We start from the raw sequence: 22,775 nt of genomic DNA on the forward strand, positions 1-22,775 counted from the left end.
AAATAGGTCTATTCATTTGTGATAAAAACACAATTGAATTGAGAGAAGAAATTTTATAAAGTGCGGAGTTTGATATATTTTGAGTTTTTTAGGTTTTACTTTTGTACCATAAATTTTTACTTTTTACAACACGTTATCAGCACGATCGCTCGAAGGTTCTCTGTAATTTATAAAGCTCAAAAGCACAATAAAAATGCAAAAATATTCAACAAGTAAGAATATTTATTTTACTGCTTATATATATTTTTATTGTGTATATATACTAACTATATTTGTATAATTTTATGTTATTATATAAAATAATATCTATGACACCACATTATAATAACGTGATATGATTATACTATATATTACTGCTTATATATTTTTATTGTGTATATATACTAACTATATTTGTATAATTTCATGTTATTATATAAAAAGATGTCTATGAAACCACATTATAATAACGTGAGTATATTACTGCTTATATATTTTTATTGTGTATATATACTAACTATATTTCTATGCTTTCATGTTATTATATAAAAGGATGTCTATGAAACCACATTATAATAACGTGATATGATTATACAATATATTACTGCTTATATATTTTTATTGTGTATATATAGTAATAGTCATAAACGGTAATAAAACGGTTAGTTTTTGCCTTATAAATATGATCACTCAAACACATTTCAGTCACACCAAACTTACTCTTTCTCTCAAAATTATTTCTCCTCGATTTTTCAAAGAAGAGGAAGATGACAATTTTGAGACTAATTTTTATAACTATTATGATCATCATATTTACGAGTCTTGTATTTATCGGTGATTATCCACCACGCATTTTTTCTCTAGTTTTAAACATGATTGTACTCATCGTTCTTTCATTATTTTGTATTGTCATATTAATGGAAATTAACTAATAAAATGTATTGTCATTTTTCTAGTACCACCATGTCAAATTTGGCAAAACTTGAATTCGTTGCGCTCGAATGCTCGATATCACGGGAAAAAATTATATGGCATGGACTATCGATGTAGAAATACATCTTGAGTCATTGGGTTTAAATGATACTATCAAAGAAAATAATATATCATCCTCACAAGAAAAAAGAAAAGACTATGATTTTCTTACGTAGACATCTTGATGAAGGATTGAAATGTGAGTATCTCACAGAAAAAGACCCAATAGTTTTATGAAAATGATTGAAAGAAAAATTTGAGCATATAAAAGAAGTTATACTTCCGACCACCCGTGATGAATGTAATACGTTAAGATTTCAAGACTTTAAAAAAGTAAGTGATTATAACTCTGCGATTATCGAATAGTCTCACAATTAAAATTTTGGGGACATGAGATTACTGAAATGAAAATGCTTGAGAAAACATTTTTCACTTTTCACGCATCAGATATAACTCTACAACAACAGTATAGAGTACGTAGATTTTCGAGATATTCTAAACTCATCGCATGTTTTCTTGTGGCGAAAAAGAACAACGAATTATTAATGAAAAATCATCAGACCTGATGAAAGGGCCCGTGTCCTGATTTAATATTTAATGATCAAACAACCAGGATTAATTAATGTAAACAGCGAAAACGAGTTAAAAATTTTCGTTTGGGCCTACAGAAATTTCGGCATGACCTATTCGTAAATAGAACATCCCAAAAACCTGTACAACACAATCAGCAATATATACTCGAAAATAGAGTCACAACTCCAATTTACAAACCTATAGCCGCACTGGCCAGGACTAAACACATGCAGAGCCGGCAAGGCTCGATCACACAAATAACAATTCAAAACAAGGTCCAAAACTATTTATACAGATACACAGGACATCACCCCGGCAAATATAAAACTCGCTAAACTGATATATATACATATATCTGGGAACTCGACTCCACGCTCGCCTCACTGGGTGCCTGTAGTAGCCCGTGCCCTAATTGAGTAATTAAAGGATTAATGCTAATTAATTGAATTGGGTATTGGACGGATCGGAAGCTCCGAAGGCACGATTGGAAGCTCCGAACAGGATCGGAAGCTCCGATGAGCGATCGGAACACCGATGTTATTACGTCAGGCATGACGTGTGGTTGGATCGGAAGCTCCGATCAGGACCGGAAGCTCCGATCACCCCTATTCGGAGTCATCAAGTGATATTTTGACACGTGGCAGATCAGGATCTTCGAAAGCTCCGATGACAGGATCGGACGTTCCGATCGAGGTTCGGACGTTCCGATCAAGGATCGGAAGTTCCGATCGTTGTCTATAAATAGAAGGCCGAGACTTCACTTTCATTTGCCAATTCCGAGTTCTCCTTTCCTTTCTAGTCCTTTTGGAGCTGTTCTAGTCTTCTTAGGCTTGGTCCGGAGGTCGGCGAGGCGTTCGGTAGTCGTAGCGGAGTTGTGCCCAAGTTCTGGAGGCATCGACATCAAAGGGCTAACGACGGACGAAGGTATAGCTTTTGCTTCCTATAAATATTTAGGAGTATGCAATAGCTTAGTTAAGGCTTTTAGAGCACTTTAATGATAGTAGTATCATTTGGCAGTGTAGAGCAGACTATAGGCGTGGACCTAAAGTTGGTAGAGCTTGCACTGTTTTGAGGTACGAAAGTACTGTTCGAGATATCCTGACTGAGTATGCATGTATTATGTGACTGCATGATTTATATGCCATGATATTATGCTGCATTCATTTGCATCTTGCTGTATCTCCTTCGAGATGTCTGTTAGTAGGGTTGTACCCTATCCTGTTAGTGGATGGACTTCCATCGATTTGGGTCCGGCGTATCCACGATTATCTCGGTATGGGAGCCACCTCCTGAAGCGACGGCACAGCGTGCTACATACCAGGGCCCGGTCTGTCTCTGTTATCTGATCCTTGACCTCGAGTCTATAGGAAGTTCACTTTGCATGCATGTATACTCATACTCTCGCACTGAGCGTTGTATGCTCACGTCTCGTACTCTGTATTTTCTGGACACCCTATTCCATGGGGCAGGTTTGCGATTGGACGAGGAGGGTGGATCCAGGAGGGGCTAGTCAGTGGTTGGCCAGCTGGAGCATCGTCTAGGTTTTATTACTGTTGTTTGGGTTTATACAGCTATTCGATTTGGTTGTATATTATTGGATAATTACAGATTCCTTTACTTGGGATTGTATAATGTTAATGGTTTCCGCAGTTTTATTCTGATATCTGTTTTATTAAGTTAATTGCATGCATAAGTTCTGTTTAGTAGGTGATCCGGGTAAGGGTCACTACATTTATGGTATCAGAGCATGCAAAAGATTTCTTGGGATTTAGTCTCATCTTGGTATTTTTGTAGATGTCAAATCGTGACGACCAGAGTTCTCATGGCAGTGTTGGTGGGCGTTGGGGTGATGCCGACCGGGAGCCTCGTCGAGAACGGCATCACGTCACCATGACGACGAGCGTTTCACTATGCGTCGATTCTTAGCTATGGGTCCCAAGCCCTTAGTTGGAGGTGAGTCTCCGGAGGATGCGGAGAACTGGTTAGACCGCATGGAGACGACTTTTCAGACTTTCCAATGCACCGAGAAGCAGAAGGTGGAGACCCTTGGCTATCTTCTGGATGGGCGTGCGCGCAGGTGGTGGAGGTTTACTTCTGCACCTTTTGTTGCGGCGAGAGGAGTGGCCACCTGGGCCGAGTTTCGCACAGCTTTCCAAAAGCGGTATTTTCCTCCTGCACTCCGACAGTCGAAGGCAGGCGAGCTACTGAGTCTGCGACAGGGAACCATGTCTATCGATGAGTATCAGCAGAGGTTCTTTGATCTGTTATCCTATTGCCCCGAGATTGCTGATAGCTCAGAGATGAAGTACAATCTGTTTCTTCAGGGCCTTAACCCTGAGATCCATGACCGTGTGGCGGTTGGTGACGACATGTCCTACGAGGGTTTGGTGAGCCGTTGTCATCAAGCAGAGGACAGCATTTGGCGGAACCGGTCTTTCCCTCAGTCGAGGCCTGCTAGTTCTTTGGGTCCCCGTGCCCAAAATTTCAAGAAGTCTGGATCTTCTTCTTCCTCTGGTTCTGGAGGTGTTGTCCGTTATGGTAAGAAGGACAAGTGTGATCATTGTGGGAAGAACCATCCATCCGACAAGTGCCGAAGAGCTTCTGGAGCTTGTTTCCGTTGTGAAGAGACTGGTCATAGCCGGAGAGATTGTCCAATGTCTGGGGGAGGTGGTTCTGGTTCTGGTTCAGGATCGGGTTCTCAGGCTACCGTACAGCAGAGGTCGCAGGGACAGTCTGCTGGGAGTTCTCATTTGAGGCCACGAGCTTCTGGCCAGGTGTTTGCCCTGAGACATGATCAGGCAGTGGAGGAGAATGAGAAAGTCATCGCAGGTACATTTCTGCTTTATGGTATACCTGCTCTTGTACTTATTGATACTGGTGCATCTCATTCCTTCATTTCTGCACGTTTTGTTAAGAGGCATAAGTTACCATGCATTGCACTAGACGTAGTGATGTCTGTTTCTACTCCGACGGGCCAATCTGCTTTGGCTAAACGTCTAGTGATGGGTTGCCCTTTAGAGTTCGAAGGGAAAGTTCTGTTGGCGAATCTCATGGTCCTGGCGATGGACGACTTTGATTGCATTCTGGGAATAGATGTGCTGACTACCTATCGAGCTTCAGTGGACTGCTATCAGAGATTAGTACGCTTTCATCCGGAAGGGAGTGAGAGTTGGTTTTTCTATGGTGAGGGAGCGCGACCCCCGATGCCTTTGGTATCAGCTTTGAGAGCCTGTCGAGCTCTAGAGTCTGGCGGGGAAGGCTACCTTATCTATGCAGTTGATTTTTTCGCTGAGAGTATTGGGATAGAGAGCATTCCTGTTGTGGATGAATTTCCAGATGTGTTTCCTGATGAGATTCCGGGTTTTCCTCCTGCTAGGGAAGTCGAGTTTGGCATAGAGTTGATGTCGAGTACTTCGCCTATTTCTAGAGCACCGTATCGTCTGGCTCCGTCAGAGATGCGTGAGTTGAAGAATCAGCTACAGGATCTTTTGGACAAGGGGTACATTCGTCCTAGTGTATCTCCTTGGGGAGCTCCTGTTCTCTTCGTAAAGAAGAAGGATGGGTCGATGCGGCTGTGCATTGACTATCGGCAGCTGAATCGAGTCACTGTGAAGAACAAGTATCTGTTGCCTCGTGTTGATGACTTGTTTGACCAGCTGCAGGGCACATCAATTTACTCCAAGATTGACTTGAGATCTGGGTATCATCAGTTGAGAGTCCGTGATCAGGACATAGCCAAGACTGCATTCCGTACTCGCTATGGGCATTACGAGTTCCTAGTGATGCCATTTGGTTTGACTAATGCGCCGGCTATATTCATGGATCTGATGAACCGTGTCTTCAGGGAGTATTTGGACAAGTTTGTCGTGGTCTTTATTGACGACATCCTGGTTTATTCGCGTAATACGGAAGAGCATGTTTCTCACTTGCGGTTGGTGCTGCAGACTCTTCGAGATGATCAATTGTACGCCAAGCTGAGCAAGTGTGAGTTCTGGATGGATAGAGTGGTTTTTCTTGGCCATATCATATCCAGGGAGGGTATTTCTGTTGATCCAAGCAAGATTGAAGCGGTACTTAATTGGTCGCGTCCGACGACAGTTGCTGAGATCCGTAGTTTTCTGGGTCTAGCAGGGTATTATCGTCGCTTCATTCTGAATTTCTCTAAGTTAGCTCGACCGTTGACGCAGCTTACCCGCAAGGGTGTGTATTTTGAGTGGTCCTCCGAGTGTGAGGAGAATTTCCGTGAGCTTCGACGGCGGTTGACTTCTGCGCCGGTGTTAGCATTACCGTCAGGATCTGGAAGGTATGTAGTTTACACGGATGCTTCTCTTCAGGGGTTAGGTTGTGTCCTTACGCTTCTAGACAGCTGAAGCTTCACGAGGATAACTACCCAGTCCATGATTTGGAGTTAGCAGCCATTGTGTTCGCTTTGAAGATCTGACGTCATTATCTGTATGGCGAGAAATTTGAGATCTTCACCGACCATAAGAGTCTCAAGTATTTGTTCGCTCAGGCGGAGTTGAACATGAGGCAGAGACGTTGGATGGACTTGCTTAAGGACTATGATTGTGAGATTAAGTACCATCCGGGAGCTGCTAATCTCACCGCTGATGCTTTGAGTCGCAAGGTGCGACTATCCGCACTTCAGACTTGTTCGATGTCTAGTGCGATCAGTGACTGTTGTTCTTCAGGTTTTACCTTCAAGCATAAGAAAGGTATGCAGAGTATCCAGATGTTTGCGATATTATCTGAGCCAGCTTTGTATTCGCGGATCCGAGATGCTCAGATGTCTGATTCTAAGACCCAGCGTTTAGCTCGTCTAGCTAACGAGGGTAGCTCGTCTGGATTTCATTATCAGTCAGATGGCTTTCTGTGTTTGTCTGATAGGCTTGTGATTCCACAGGATGAAGAGTTGCGAGAGGAGATTTTATCTCAAGCACATCGCACTAAGTTGAGTATTCATCCTGGGAGCAACAAGATGTACAAGGATCTACGTACTCGTTTCTGGTGGAAGGGAATGAAACGCAGTGTTTATCAGTTTGTTTCGAGATGTTTGGTGTGTCAACAGGTCAAGGCAGAGCACCGACGACCTGGAGGATTGCTTCACAGTCTGCCTATTCCTGAATGGAAATGGGAGTTTATCACTATGGACTTTGTGACCCATTTGCCGGTATCCCCGAGGAACTGTGATGTTATCTGGGTGGTGGTGGACCGACTCACCAAGTCAGCGCATTTCATTGCCTATAGCCGAGAGTACTCTGTGGATCGCATGGCACGGATGTACATTCAGGAGATCGTCCGACTTCATGGAGTGCCTGTGAGCATTGTCAGCGATCGGGACCCCAGGTTTACTTCTAGATTCTGGGGGAGTGTTCAGCGTGCGATGGGTACTACTCTCAGTTTGAGTACAGCCTATCATCCAGAGACTGATGGTCAGTCAGAGCGCACTATCCGTACGTTAGAGGATATGCTTAGAGCGTGCGTCATGGATTTTGGTTCAGCCTGGCAGGATCATTTGCCGTTGATCGAGTTCGCTTACAACAACAGCTATCACACTAGTATTGGGATGGCACCTTTTGAGGCGTTGTATGGGCGACGTTGTCGTACTCCACTCTTCTGGGAAGAAGTGGGGGAGAGACAGGCTGAAGGACCGGAGTTTATCCAGCAGGCGATAGACATTGTTGATCAAATCAAGAAACGGATTAAGACTGCACAGGATCGTCAGGCCAGCTATGCTAATATCAAGCGTAGGCCTTTGCAGTTCGAGGTCGAGGAGAAAGTGTTTCTGAGAGTGTCACCTTTCCGCAAGATTCTCAGATTTGGCCTTAAGGGCAAGTTGTCTCCCAGATTTATCGGTCCGTTTGAGATCTTGGAGAGTATTGGCGATTTGGCTTATCGACTAGCATTGCCACCGCATCTATCCAGCATTCACGACGTGTTCCACGTATCTCTGTTGCGACGATATGTGGCGGATGAATCTCATATTCTGCAGCGATCTGAGGTTCAGGTAGACAAGGATTTGACTTATGTTGAGAAACCTCTTCGCATCCTTGATTATAAGGATAAGGTTTTACGGAACAAAGTCATTCCTTTGGTTTTAGTTCAGTGGCAGCGCCGAGGCACTGAGGAAGCTACTTGGGAGCTTGAGGACAGGATGCGTAAAGACCATCCTGAGTTGTTTTGATTTCATTCTTTAAGTTGTATTCAGTTGCAAACTCTGTAAACGTTTGATTTGAATAAAGAATGTTTCTGATTTCTGTATTTGCATTCGGTACTTAAGATCTGATTTCGAGGACGAAATATCTTAAGTGGGGGAGAATGTAGTAGCCCGTGCCCTAATTGAGTAATTAAAGGATTAATGCTAATTAATTGAATTGGGTATTGGACGGATCGGAAGCTCCGAAGGCACGATCGGAAGCTCCGAACAGGATCGGAAGCTCCGATGAGCGATCGGAGACACCGATGTTATTACGTCAGGCATGACGTGTGGTTGGATCGGAAGCTCCGATCAGGACCGGAAGCTCCGATCACCCCTATCCGGAGTCATCAAGTGATATTTTGACACGTGGTAGATCAGGATTTTCGGAAGCTCCGATGACAGGATCGGACGTTCCGATCGAGGTTCGGACGTTCCAATCAAGGATCGGAAGTTCCGATCGTTGTCTATAAATAGAAGGCCGAGACTTCACTTTCATTTGCCAATTCCGAGTTCTCCTTTCCTTTCTAGTCCTTTTGGAGCTGTTCTAGTCTTCTTAGGCTTGGTCCGGAGGTCGGCGAGGCGTTCGGTAGTCGTAGCGGAGTTGTGCCCAAGTTCTGGAGGCATCGACATCAAAGGGCTAACGACGGACGAAGGTATAGCTTTTGCTTCCTATAAATATTTAGGAGTATGCAATAGCTTAGTTAAGGCTTTTAGAGCACTTTAATGATAGTAGTATCATTTGGCAGTGTAGAGCAGACTATAGGCATGGACCTAAAGTTGGTAGAGCTTGCACTGTTTTGAGGTACGAAAGTACTGTTCGAGATATCCTGACTGAGTATGCATGTATTATGTGACTGCATGATTTATATGCCATGATATTATGCTGCATTCATTTGCATCTTGCTGTATCTCCTTCGAGATGTCTGTTAGTAGGGTTGTACCCTATCCTGTTAGTGGATGGACTTCCATCGATTTGGGTCCGGCGTATCCACGATTATCTCGGTATGGGAGCCACCTCCTGAAGCGACGGCACAGCGTGCTACATACCAGGGCCCGGTCTGTCTCTGTTATCTGATCCTTGACCTCGAGTCTATAGGAAGTTCACTTTGCATGCATGTATACTCATACTCTCGCACTGAGCGTTGTATGCTCACGTCTCGTACTCTGTATTTTTTGGACACCCTATTTCATGGGGCAGGTTTGCGATTGGACGAGGAGGATGGATCCAGGAGGGGCTAGTCAGTGGTTGGCCAGCTGGAGCATCGTCTAGGTTTTATTACTGTTGTTTGGGTTTATACAGCTATTCGATTTGGTTGTATATTATTGGATAATTACAGATTCCTTTACTTGGGATTGTATAATGTTAATGGTTTTCGCAGTTTTATTCTGATATCTGTTTTATTAAGTTAATTGCATGCATAAGTTCTGTTTAGTAGGTGATCCGGGTAAGGGTCACTACAGTGCCACTAGATGACGCTCCACCAGATGCGTCAAATTCCCCTGGATAACCTGCTATGGAATCACAAACAACCACAGCATAAAAAGAAAACAGGGGTCGGACCCCAGTACGACGAACTATAAAAATTACGACAAATATAACTGACATGAATAAAATCAAGTACAATGCAATGAAATTCAATGTAATGCGTGACAGGTATCAATGAAATAAGGGATACCAAAAGGAGTCCAAATAATCGTATCACAATAAACTCAGTGGCCACCCGTGCCAGGAACGCAGCAGACCTCGAATCATCACTGCTAATCCATACACGTAGCATCGGAGGGTGACAGGAGCGACCCGTCCAGCCTCATGCTGTCATCAGGAGTGTCGTACGTAGCATCGGAGGGCGACAGGAGCTACCTGTCCGTGCCTCATGCTATCTCAGGAGTGCACTAAAACAATGTCACTCGCTCCATGATGACTCAATACATCTCAAGAGATCAATATCAATAGCAATCAAAGGAGTCAAGGCTCAACGTGCTATGTAAACTTGTAAATGAGTGAAGGAAATCATATAATCCACGTAAGCATATAAAACACGTTATCACTCATTACAAAATACTTAATATCATTACATGCCATTATAGGCGTCGTAATATAAACAGCTCATACGTACCTCAACCAATTCTTAATTTACCATAGAAATTATCCCAAATATTTCTCGGATATTCCAATCCCAAATTTTCAGAATCTGTAATTCCAGAAAAATTGCTCATAAATCCTAAAATTCATATTTAATATTAAAACATCTTATTAATGACCAAATATTGAATATACGACTCTAAAAGTCAAATTACCTAAATATAAATAATCTGAAATTGTCCATAATTAGTTACTAAATCCTAAATTACTATAAGACAATTTTAACACAGTGACACATTTAAATAGTAATTGCAATAATCCTAAAAGTCAAAAATCCCCAACTACAATAATCTGAAATTTCGAAATAATGCTAGAATAATTTCTGAAAAATAGCCAATACCTCCAATCGAGTCCGATATAATACCTACAACCAATAATAAATCAAATATTAATTATCGAAAGTCGATTGAATCAAAATTCCCAAAATTCGAAACACTAATCTCAAAATATACCTCAAATATTCGAATTAGAGGTCTAATCAACCGAAACAGCAACCCTCTATACTCCGGCGGTGATTGGCGATGGCGAACGGCGGTGAACGACGGCGGCTGGTGCGACGGGTTTCCGGAAATCTCAATAAAAATATGAAATATAGGTACCGAAAGATAGCTCTCGTCGAGAGGATTCCAGAACTATATTTACTTTTGAAATCCGGCCAAAAACGAATGAGATACGACCCTTACAAGCGACGGAAAGATTTTGAAATGAAAAGGAAAATGATACAGACGGTGATGACGATGAACGCGTGAGGAGAGAGAAACAGTCTGAATATATATATATCCATATCTATTTAATTAGATATGTATTGCTTTAATGTGTGTCTTATTTTATTCATTCGGGATTCAAACTTGACCCGGTTCGAGTTATTTCAACTCCTGTGTGCTATATTAATAACATATTCATTTTAATATTGTCTATAAACCGATATTTATAAATACATATTTTTAACACACAAATTAATTAATATATAATATCGGGTCCTTACATTTCTCCCCCTCTAAAAAGAAGATTTCGTCCTCGAAATCAAACACACATCAAACTTATATACATAGTGGTCAAGCATCTATCACTCATAGTACATAGGAAAATCAGAGTACATGGCATAAGTCACCACATTGTCAAACAAATGAGGCCATTCTTGCCGCATTCGAGACTCCAATTCTCATGTAGCTTCTTCTCTCCCATGTCTACTCCATTCCACCATAACCAAAGGAATCGTTTTATTTCTAAGTTGCTTTTCCTTACGATCAAGAATCTGCACTGGATACTCAACATAGCTAAGGGAACTATCCAACTCCACATCATCAGCCCTCAAGATATGAGAAGGATCTGGTTCATACTTCCGTAGCATAGATACGTGAAATACATCATGTATCGCAGACAAACTCTGCGGCAAGTTCAAACGATACGCTAAAATATCAATCTTCTCAACAATCTCGTATGGACCGATATAACGAGGAGCTAATTTCCCTTTACGCCCAAATCTCATAGTACCACGAAATGGTGATACTTTCAAGAAAACAAAATCGCCAACCTGAAATTCTAAAGGTCTACGTCTGTTATTAGCATAGCTGGCTTGACGATCCTGGGCCGCTTTCATTCTTTTCCTGATCAGGTCAACTTTTTCTTTCATCTCTTGAATAAACTCTGGTCCTGACAACTATCGTTCTCCTACTTCTTCCCAACAGATCGGAGATCTACATTTTCTGCCATACAAGGCTTCAAATGGTGCCATCCCGATAGATACTTGATAACTATTATTGTAAGAGAATTCCACCAAAGCTAAAGATTCTTGCCAACCACCACTAAAATCCATCACAATAGCTCGTAATAAATCTTCAAGTGTCTGAATAGTCCTTTCAGATTGACCATCTGTCTGTGGATGATAGGCAGTACTCATGGCCAATTTAGAACCCAAAGCTGATTGCAAACTAGACCAAAACTTAGAAGTAAATCTGGGATCACGTTCTGATACTATAGTAACTGGCACACCATGTAATCGTACTATCTGATCAATGTACATTTTCGTCATTTTCGTATATGTCCAAGTACGATCATATGGAATAAAATGGGCAGATTTAGACAATCTATCCACAATAACCCAAATGGCATCACAACCACGATTAGATCGAGGTAGGTGTGTCACGAAATCCATAGTAATGTGTTCCCAATTCCACTGTGGTACTTCAAGACTAAGTAACATACCACCTGGTCTCATTCTTTCAGCCTTAACTTGTTGACACGTCAAACACTTAGCCACAAAATCAGAAATATCATTCTTCATACCTTCCCACCAGTAATGGGCTTTCAAGATATGATACATCTTTCTAATTCCAGGATGTACACTATGTCGACTACAATGAGCTTCTCGTAATATATTGTCTTTCAAATCTATCAAATTCGGAACCACAAGTCTACCATTATAATGCAAACATCCATCAGAAGCAACAAGAAATTTCCCTGACTGACCAGCTGGAGTTAATTCTTTCAAATGATGAATATATGGATCAGTCTTTTATGCTGCTTTGATTTTTGAAATTATTCGTGATTCAACTTGTATAGATGAAACTATGAAATGATTACCTTTAGCTCGATAAGTCCATCCTGAAGTTCTCAAATGCTCATGAACTTTAGAAATAGTTAAAGATGCCAACATCTTAGTATGAACTTTTCTGCTCAAAGCATCTGCAACTTGATTCACGTTTCCTGACTGGTATTGAATATCACAGTCAAAATCCTTAAGTAATTCCAACCATCGACGTTGTCTCATATTCAAATCAGACTGTGTGAATAAATATTTCAGACTCTTATGATCGGAATAAATCACAAACTGCTCACCGTACAGATAATGACGCCATATTTTCAATGCATGCACCATGGCAGCCAATTCTAAATCATGAACTGGATAACGAGTCTCATGTGGTTTCAATTGACGAGATGCATACGCAATCACGCGTCCATTTTGCATCAAAACACAACCCAGTCCATTCAAAGAAGCATCTGTACAGACAACAAATCCACCTGAGCCTGAAGGTAATGCTAGTACTGGAGCCGTAGTCAATTTCTATTTCAAAGTCTGAAAACTAGCTTCACATTCCTCAGTCCACACAAAACGTCGATCTTTTTGCGTCAATATAGTCATAGACCTAGCTATTTCAGAAAATCCCTTGATGAAACGCCTATAATATTCAGCCAAACCCAAAAAACTACGAATCTCAGAGACATTGGTTGGTCGAGACCAATTAATAACAGCTTCAATTTTACTAGGATCGACAGATACCCCTTGTGCTGATATCACATGTCCTAGAAATAATACTCTGTCCAGCCAAAATTCACACTTCGAAAACTTAGCATATAATTGTGATGTTCTGAGTGTCTGAAGAACTAATGTTAAATGTTCTTTATGCTCCTTCCTTGACTTAGAATAAATCAAAATGTCATCAATGAAAACGATAACAAATCGATCTATAAACTCCCGAAACACACGATTCATTAAATCCATAAAAACCGCTGGAGCATTAGTCAACCCGAAAGGCACAACTAAGAATTCATAATGTCCGTAACGCGTTCGAAATGTTGTCTTGGAAACATCTTCCTGTCGAACTCGAAGTTGATGATATCCGGAACGAAGATCAATTTTAGAATATACAGATGTACCCTGCAACTGATCAAACAAGTCATCAATTCGTGGCAAAGGATACTTATTCTTCACAGTAGCCTGATTCAATTGCCGATAATCGATGCACATTCTCATCGTTCTGTCTTTCTTCTTCACAAACAAGACTGGAGCACCCCAAGGTGATACACTTGGTCTAATATAACCTTTTTCCAGCAAATCTTGCAATTGCGTCTTGATTTCTTTCAATTCTGCTGGAGCTAATCGATATGGAGCTCGGAAAATAGGACTTGTCCCTGGCATTAATTCAATGCTAAGATCTATTTCCCTTTGAGGCGGAAAACCCGGAATCTCATCAGAAAATACATCAGGAAAATCCTTAACGACAGGAATATCTGAAACTTTCAATTTCTCTTCCTTCGTCGCATCTAGAGCATAAATCATAAATCCTTCATTTCTTATCGACAATAATCTAAACATTTCCATTGCCGATACTAATGGAATGCGAGATTGTGAATCACTACCATAAAAATTCCACTTATTGCCATAATACGGTCTAAATCTCACAATGTCATGGAAACAATCAACCGTAGATCTATAATTCATCAATGTATCCATACCCAAGATACAGTCAAAATCAGACATAGCTAGTTTGATTAGATTGGTTATCATTATCTTATCCTCAAATCTAATCACACAATTCAAAACTATCTCATTAGACATCAAGAAAACACCAGCAGGAGTAGCAACAGACACAGTATCCAATAACGGGGTAAAAGCAATCTCATGCTCATCAGCAAATGTAACAGATAAAAATGAATGAGATGCTCCTGTGTCTATCAAGATACGTGCAGGATACTCAAAAATATAACAAATACCTGCAATAACTCCCCCAGGTGCATCTTGTGCCTGATCCTGAGTCATAGCATGGACTTGAGCCTGCTGTGGACCTGGAAAACGCTGCTGACTCTGAGGAGATGGATACCTAGGCTGCTGAGTGGACTGTACTGGAATATAAGGCTGTGTAGGAGCAAACTGTGGTACAGGAGCATATGGCTGAATGATGGTCGTCCAGAAAACTGGCCAAACTGTGGTGGCTGAAATTGCTGTCTTCCAGCATTTGGACATACTCGAGACGAATGTCCAGCCTGCCCACAAGTATAACAAGTTCCTGGAAATCCTGTACAATGTGCACTCAAATGATTACCACCACATCTGTCACAGTACACCCTACCAGACGATCCAACTGAACTTTCTGCACGACTACCACTGGAACTCGATGAACTAGACTGTTGTTTCTTTTTAAATGGCTTCCCTCTAGCTTTAAACCAAGGCCTTTTCGCTTGCTGAGAAAATTGCGTAGGCTGATATGAAGGTAAACTCATTGGTGTCTGTGAACTGCTTCCAGCTCCTTGAGGACTAGCTGCTGGGATTGATTGTGGTTCACCCCTGAGTAGACTTGCTTCAATTTTCTTGGCCTTTTCTACTGCTTTCATATAAGTAGATGGAGTTCCAGTAGTTACCAACGTATGGATCGTTCGTGTAAGCCCCTTCAGAAAATGTGAAAGCTTTGATCGATCATTCTTTGCAACATGTGGGACATAAGGCAAAAGAGCAGAAAATTGAGAAGCATATTCAGCAACAGATTTATTGTCTTGCACCAACAGATTAAATTCATCTTCTTTAGCAGAATAGTATGATGGTGGTGCATATTCTTGTGCAAACTGCTTACAAAATACTTCCCATGTGATCTTTTCACCAGAATCAGAAAGTGTTTCTGCTGTCGTTTCCCACCACAGTTGCGCTCGGTCTTTAAGTTGAAAAGGAACTAACTTCAGTCGAATATCATCAGGATATTCTAGTCCATTAAACATATTGTTGAGACTTTTCAACCAACTAGCAGCTTTCTCACTTCCTTCATTGCCAAAGAACTTTTGCGGACGCAACTCCTGAAATTGAGAAATTATTAATCGTATTCCTCCCATTTTCTCAGTCAATTGGGCTACTGGATCAGCCTCAGCCTGAACAGCTTTTCCCTTGTCAGGATTCACCCGTGGTTGTTGTTCCACCTCTAATTCCACATCTTTCGGAGGCTGAACAGCTGGTCGACCACGTCTTCCCCTGACAATATCATCAAGATTTCTAACATTTTCCGCTGCAAACTCTTCTACAACTTCCTTCCCTTTTCTACCTCTTCCTCCTGGTGCCATTCTACAAGACACAAGGATTTAAACATAGGCAGAAATATCTTAACAAACAGAAAACTATGATAGGAACTCAGAGTTCTAATAGAATTCATAAACTAATTCTAAAGCCAAGAACTACTGGTTCTAACAAATACGTTCAAAAATAAACACCACAAGTAAGTCACGTAAGAACAAGTAGTCACACACATACGCAACCATTTTGTTAGTGTCTAAACTCGAGTGTCCTAGACTCTAATTCGAGCATATCCCAGTATACGCTCTGATACCAAATGAAAGGGCCCGTGTCCTGATTTAATATTTAATGATCAAACAACCAGGATTAATTAATGTAAACAGCGAAAACGAGTTAAAAATTTTCGTTTGGGCCTACAGAAATTTCGGCATGACCTATTCGTAAATAGAACATCCCAAAAACCTGTACAACACAACCAGCAATATATACTCGAAAATAGAGTCACAACTCCAATTTACAAACCTATAGCCGCACTGGCCAGGACTAAACACATGCAGAGCCGGCAAGGCTCGATCACACAAATAACAATTCAAAACAAGGTCCAAAACTATTTATACAGATACACAGGGCATCACCCCGACAAATATAAAACTCGCTAAACTGATATATATACATATATCTGGGAACTCGACTCCACGCTCGCCTCACTGGGTGCCACTAGATGACGCTCCACCAGATGCGTCAAATCCCCCTGGATAACCTGCTATGGAATCACAAACAACCACAGCATAAAAAGAAAACAGGGGTCGGACCCCAGTACGACGAACTATAAAAATTACGACAAATATAACTGACATGAATAAAATCAAGTACAATGCAATGAAATGCAATGTAATGCGTGACAGGTATCAATAAAATAAGGGATACCAAAAGGAGTCCAAATAATCGTATCACAATAAACTCAGTGGCCACCCGTGCCAGGAACGCAGCAGACCTCGAATCATCACTGCTAATCCATACACGTAGCATCGGAGGGTGACAGGAGCGACCCCTCCAGCCTCATGCTGTCATCAGGAGTGTCGTACGTAGCATCGGAGGGCGACAGGAGCTACCTGTCCGTGCCTCATGCTATCTCAGGAGTGCACTAAAACAATGTCACTCGCTCCATGATGACTCAATACATCTCAAGAGATCAATATCAATAGCAATCAAAGGAGTCAAGGCTCAACGTGCTATGTAAACTTGTAAATGAGTGAAGGAAATCATATAATCCACGTAAGCATATAAAACACGTTATCACTCATTACAAAATACTTAATATCATTACATGCCATTATAGGCGTCGTAATATAAACAGCTCATACGTACCTCAACCAATTCTTAATTTACCATAGAAATTATCCCAAATATTTCTCGGATATTCCAATCCCAAATTTTCAGAATCTGTAATTCCAGAAAAATTGCTCATAAATCCTAAAATTCATATTTAATATTAAAACATCCTATTAATGACCAAATATTGAATATACGACTCTAAAAGTCGAATTACCTAAATATAAATAATCTGAAATTGTCCATAATTAGTTACTAAATCCTAAATTACTATAAGACAATTCTAACACAGTGACACATTTAAATAGTAATTGCAATAATCCTAAAAGTCAAAAATCCCCAACTACAATAATCTGAAATTTCGAAATAATGCTAGAATAATTTCTGAAAAATAGCCAATACCTCCAATCGAGTCCGATATAATACCTACAACCAATAATAAATCAAATATTAATTATCGGAAGTCGATTGAATCAAAATTCCCAAAATTCGAAACACTAATCTCGAAATCTACCTCAAATATTCGAATTAGAGGTCTAATCAACCGAAACAGCAACCCTCTATACTCCGGCGGTGATCGGCGATGGCGAACGGCGGTGAACGACGGCGGCTGGTGCGACGGGTTTCCGGAAATCTCAATAAAAATATGAAATATAGGTACCGAAAGATAGCTCTCGTCGAGAGGATTCCATAACTATATTTACTTTTGAAATCCGGCCAAAAACGAATGAGATACGACCCTTACAAGCGACGGAAAGATTTTGAAATGAAAAGGAAAATGATACAGACGGGGATGACGATGAACGCGTGAGGAGAGAGAAACAGTCTGAATATATATATCCATATCTATTTAATTAGATATGTATTGCTTTAATGTGTGTCTTATTTTATTCATTCGGGGTTCAAACTTGACCCGGTTCGAGTTATTTCAACTCCTGTGTGCTCTATTAATAACATATTCATTTTAATATTGTCTATAAACCGATATTTATAAATACATATTTTTAACACACAAATTAATTAATATATAATATCGGGTCCTTACACCTGACCCACTGGATCAACGACATTTCCAGAAGCAAATACCGTAAGTAAAAATGAAAACCAAAATCAAAGTCAAAGACAAGATTTTGGTCGTGGACAAGGTCGAGGACGTGGACGTGGACGTAGACGTAGAAATGACCGTGGTCGCGGTCGCGGACGTGGATATGAAAATCACCCACCAAAAAAGGCATCATGAGAACACGAGTGCTAATGAAAATCACTCAAAACGGTTCACAAGTTCTTGTTTTAGATGCGGCACTCCATGACATTGGTCTCGTATTTTTCGAGCACTTGAGCACCTTTGTAAGCTCTATAAAGAATCAAAGGGAAAAGAAAAATAGACCAATTTCACTGAACAAGGTGGCCGATTGAGTTATTCAACTCATTTTGAAATCTCGGATTTTCTGAATGATTTCTCAGAAATTGATTAATATATTGGTGGAACATGAATGTAACATATTATATTTTTCATGTATTCTTGTGTTATTGTTTTATTGTATAATTATGAAATACGTTATATTTTGAATATGTATTGTCATTAATTTTTCTTTACTGCATATTTTTTGAAGTTCGATATGGAAAATGCTTTGAGTAAAGCTAAACAAGGAAATAATCTCATGTAAGTTTGCATACCTGATAGTGGTACGAAGCACACTATTCTCCAAGATAAAAGATATTTCTTGGAACTAAAACCAACAAAAACAATGATGAATATAATATCAGGTCCTGTAGAGTTTATTGAAGGTTGTGGTAAAGTACATTTTTTTGTTACCTAATGGTACAAAATTTTTTATAAATGATGTTTTATATTCACCAAAATCGAAAAGAAATTTGTTGAGTTTTAATGACATATATTCCCATGGATATGATACTGAGACAAAACTGTAGGAAATAAGAAATATATGTGTCTTACCACATATAAATCGGAAAAGTAATATGTAATTGAAAAGCTACCAATGCTCTCTGTTGCGTGTTTTTCGCTCACAAGCGCACGATGTCAAGTTATAATATAGGAATTAAGTCCAAGTCGATCCCACTGAGAATGAATAAATGATATTATATCATATATTTGCAACTAATAAAATATTAATTCTATGTAGAGCTACGAGAATGATTTGAGTTATATCAAACTAAAATTTTCAATAAATATAATTAAATAACTACGAGTTCGCAAGACGAAAATTCAATGAGATACAAATTTTAGAGGTTCGACATCACTTAACTATCTACCAGTTTAATTCATAAAGAAATTTATATCATATATTCTTCTAGTTTATTAGCCAAAAATCCCTATTATTTTCAACTACCTCTCTCAAATGTCAAGCAGAAATTCGTATTCAATAGCAAACTCAGTATCTCTATCTAAGTTCAACTATTAAATCCGGTAAATAGCACAATAATTCTTACAAAGGCTTCAATGGAGTTATAGGCCTCTCGAACTCTATAAACACCAATGATGTATTTTCCTACGGTCCTATTCAAAATCGCCTCTCTCGAATGCTAGATTTCAAATAAATATAACAATTCAACTAATTATCAGTTAATTGAACGCAATCAATTCAGAAAAACACAAATAAACTGAATGAAGAATTCTAATATATCAATCAAAGTATCAAAAACATGGTTTCAAATCAAGCTACGTCGTCCCTCTAGACAAAGGAATTAGTTCATAATAAAAATAAAAATCAAACAAAGCATGTTCTTGAACATCATTCAAAAATTAGGAGAAAGAATGAAATAAAAATGAAGTTAGATGATGTTTCTCCGTCTCCGATAGTCGCTTTGTCCGTCTTCGTGCCAAGAATGATTCTTCTCCCTTTTTCTTGGTCTCTAGCCGTCTCTAGTCTTCAAAAACTCTGAATACTCTCTAAACCCTCGTATCCTCCAGAATAAGTCATAAAATCCATTTTAAAACTCGATTAAAGACTTTCCATATTTTTGGAGACTGCGCAGCGCTGGAGCGCTAATTATTCGGCGCTGGGGCGCTCAAGTTTCGTATTTTAATTTTCAATGATGGACGTCTAGCGCTGGAGCTCTCAAAAGAAGGCGCTGGGGAGCTTAAGACATGAAATTACGGGCGCAGGAGCGCTAGGAATATGGCGCTGAGGCGCTACTTGTTCTTCCATTTCATCATCTGCGCAGCATTTTTGTAAAAATCATAACTACAGTTTTAGCCGTCGGATCGAGCTGAAATTTTTACAGCAAATTTAAAACATCATAATCTTCAATTGGAATGGTGGAGATCGGATTTGGTGGTCTGTAACATTCCCAGTAATTTTTTGAAGTTTGCTGTCCCGTATTTGGCTTTCCGCTTCTTCTTGCTACTTTTCTTCAAATCCTTGCAACTCACAAAAATAACAACAAATACGTATAATATCCACTCGATACATCACAAAATCCAAGTCAAATCATATATAAATTAAGTGCATAAAATGCACTTATTACTCTCTACTGGATTGCATTATACGCATATAAGTCCAATTGAATCAAATATCGTGGTTGGTGATTCATCAATATTAACCAATTGACATGATTGATTAGGGCATCTTGGTTTAATAATGATGCAAAAAATTATAGAAAATACACATGGTCATCCGCTGAAAGACCATAAGATCTTTCAGAATAATAAGTTTCAATGTAAAACATGTTCTCTTGAAAAACTTATTATAAGACCATCACTAGCTAAAATCCAAACTGAATCACCCATGTTTTTTAAACGTATTCAGGGTGATATTTGTGGGCCAATTCATCCATCATGTTGACCATTTTAATAATTTATGGTATTGATGAATGTCTCTAGGAGACTTGGAATGTTGCATTTGAAAGATTAATTACTCAAATAATAAAATTCGAAATCAATTTTTCGATTATACAATCAAGAAAATAAGATTTGATAATGCTGGAGAATTTACTTCATATACTTTCAATGATTATTATATGTCAATGAGAATCACTATTGAACATCTTGTTGCTCATGTACATACACAAAATGGATTAGCTGAATCATTGATTAAACGTCCACAACTGATTGATAGACCAATGTTTAAGAAAACAAAACTCTATATTTCTATATGGAGACATGCAATTTTACATGTTGTTGCATTAATTCGCATCAGACCAAGTGCATATCATAAATACTTCTCATTGCAGCTTGCATTTGGTAAAGAACCAGACATTTCTCATTTTAAAATTTTTGGATGTATGGTATATATGCCTATTACACCACCTCAACGATTAAAAATTGGTCCTCAAATGAAGATCGGTATTTATATCGGCTATGATAGTCCACCAATCATTCGATATCTTGAGCCTCAGATAGGCGATGTGTTTACAGCACGTTTTGCTGATTGTCATTTTATTGAAAAAATCTTTCCAATGTTAGAGGGAGAAAAGAAACACATCGAAAAAAAATTACATGGTATATACCATCATTGTTACATTTGGATCCAAGAACCAAATAATGTGAAAAAGATGTACAAAAAATTGTACACTTGTAAAGAATAGCAAATCAAATATCAGATACATTTGCAGACACAAAAGGGATAACTAAATCATATATACCTACTGTAAATGCCCCTGCTCGAATTGAAATTCAAAAGAAACAAATTGAAGACACTCATGATGTCATAAAACGTTTGAAATGTGTAAGACCAGTCGGTTACAAGGATAAAAATCATCGCAAAAGAAAATGTATAAAGAAACACAATGATCACAAAATAGAAAATAGTGTTACAACAGAAACACATGATGATGAAAATGTTCTTTCAGTACTACAAACTGACGAGAATCGTGAAATTTCTATCAATTATATTAATACTGGAAAAATATAAAACCGAAAAGATATAGAAAAAATTGATGAGATATTTTTCTTATAATGTGGCATGTGACATCATAAATGAGAATGAAGATCATGAACCAAAATATTTTGGTGAATGTAAAAATCGGCAGGACTGGATAAAATAGAAAGAAGTCATCCAGGTTAAGTTGGATTCGCTAAATAAACGTAACGTTTTTGGACCTATAGTCCTTACACCTGAAGGTGTAAAACCTGTTGGATACAAATGGATTTTTGTTCGAAAGCAAAATGAGAAAAATGAAATAGTAAGATATAAAGTTCGCCTTGTTGCACAAGGTTTTTTTCAAAGACTTGGAATTGATTATGAAGAAACATATTCTCCCATTATGGATGCAATTACGTTTCGATATTTGATTAGTTTGGCGGTGTCTGAAAATTTGGAAATGCGTCTTATGGATGTTGTTATACCTTACTTATACGGATCCCTTGATATTGATATATACATGAAAATTCCTAAAGGAATTAAGATGTCTGAAACACAAAGTTCAAAACCCAGATAATTTTATTCTGTGAAATTGCAAAGATAATTATATGGGTTAAAGCAATCCGGTCGAATGTAGTATAATCGACTAAGTGAACACTTGATGAAAAAGGGATATTTAAATGATCCAATATGCCCTTGTATTTTCATCAAGAAAACAACAACCGGATGCGTAATTATTGTTGTAATGTTGATGATTTAAACATCATTGGAACGAATAAGGAAATTCAAGAAGTTATGTTGTACTTGAAGGAAGAATTCGAATGAAGGACCTTGGAAAAATTAAGTATTGTTTGGGTTTGCAAATTGAACAAAAATAATGTGAAATATTTGTTCACCAGTCAAATTATACAGAAAAAGTCCTTAAACGTTTTAATATGGTAATAAAATCCTTTAAGTACTCCAATGGTTGTTAGATCA

The sequence above is a fragment of the Henckelia pumila genome, chromosome 1, assembly GCF_033568475.1.
Source record: "Henckelia pumila isolate YLH828 chromosome 1, ASM3356847v2, whole genome shotgun sequence".
In the NCBI taxonomy this organism is placed as follows: domain Eukaryota; kingdom Viridiplantae; phylum Streptophyta; class Magnoliopsida; order Lamiales; family Gesneriaceae; genus Henckelia; species Henckelia pumila.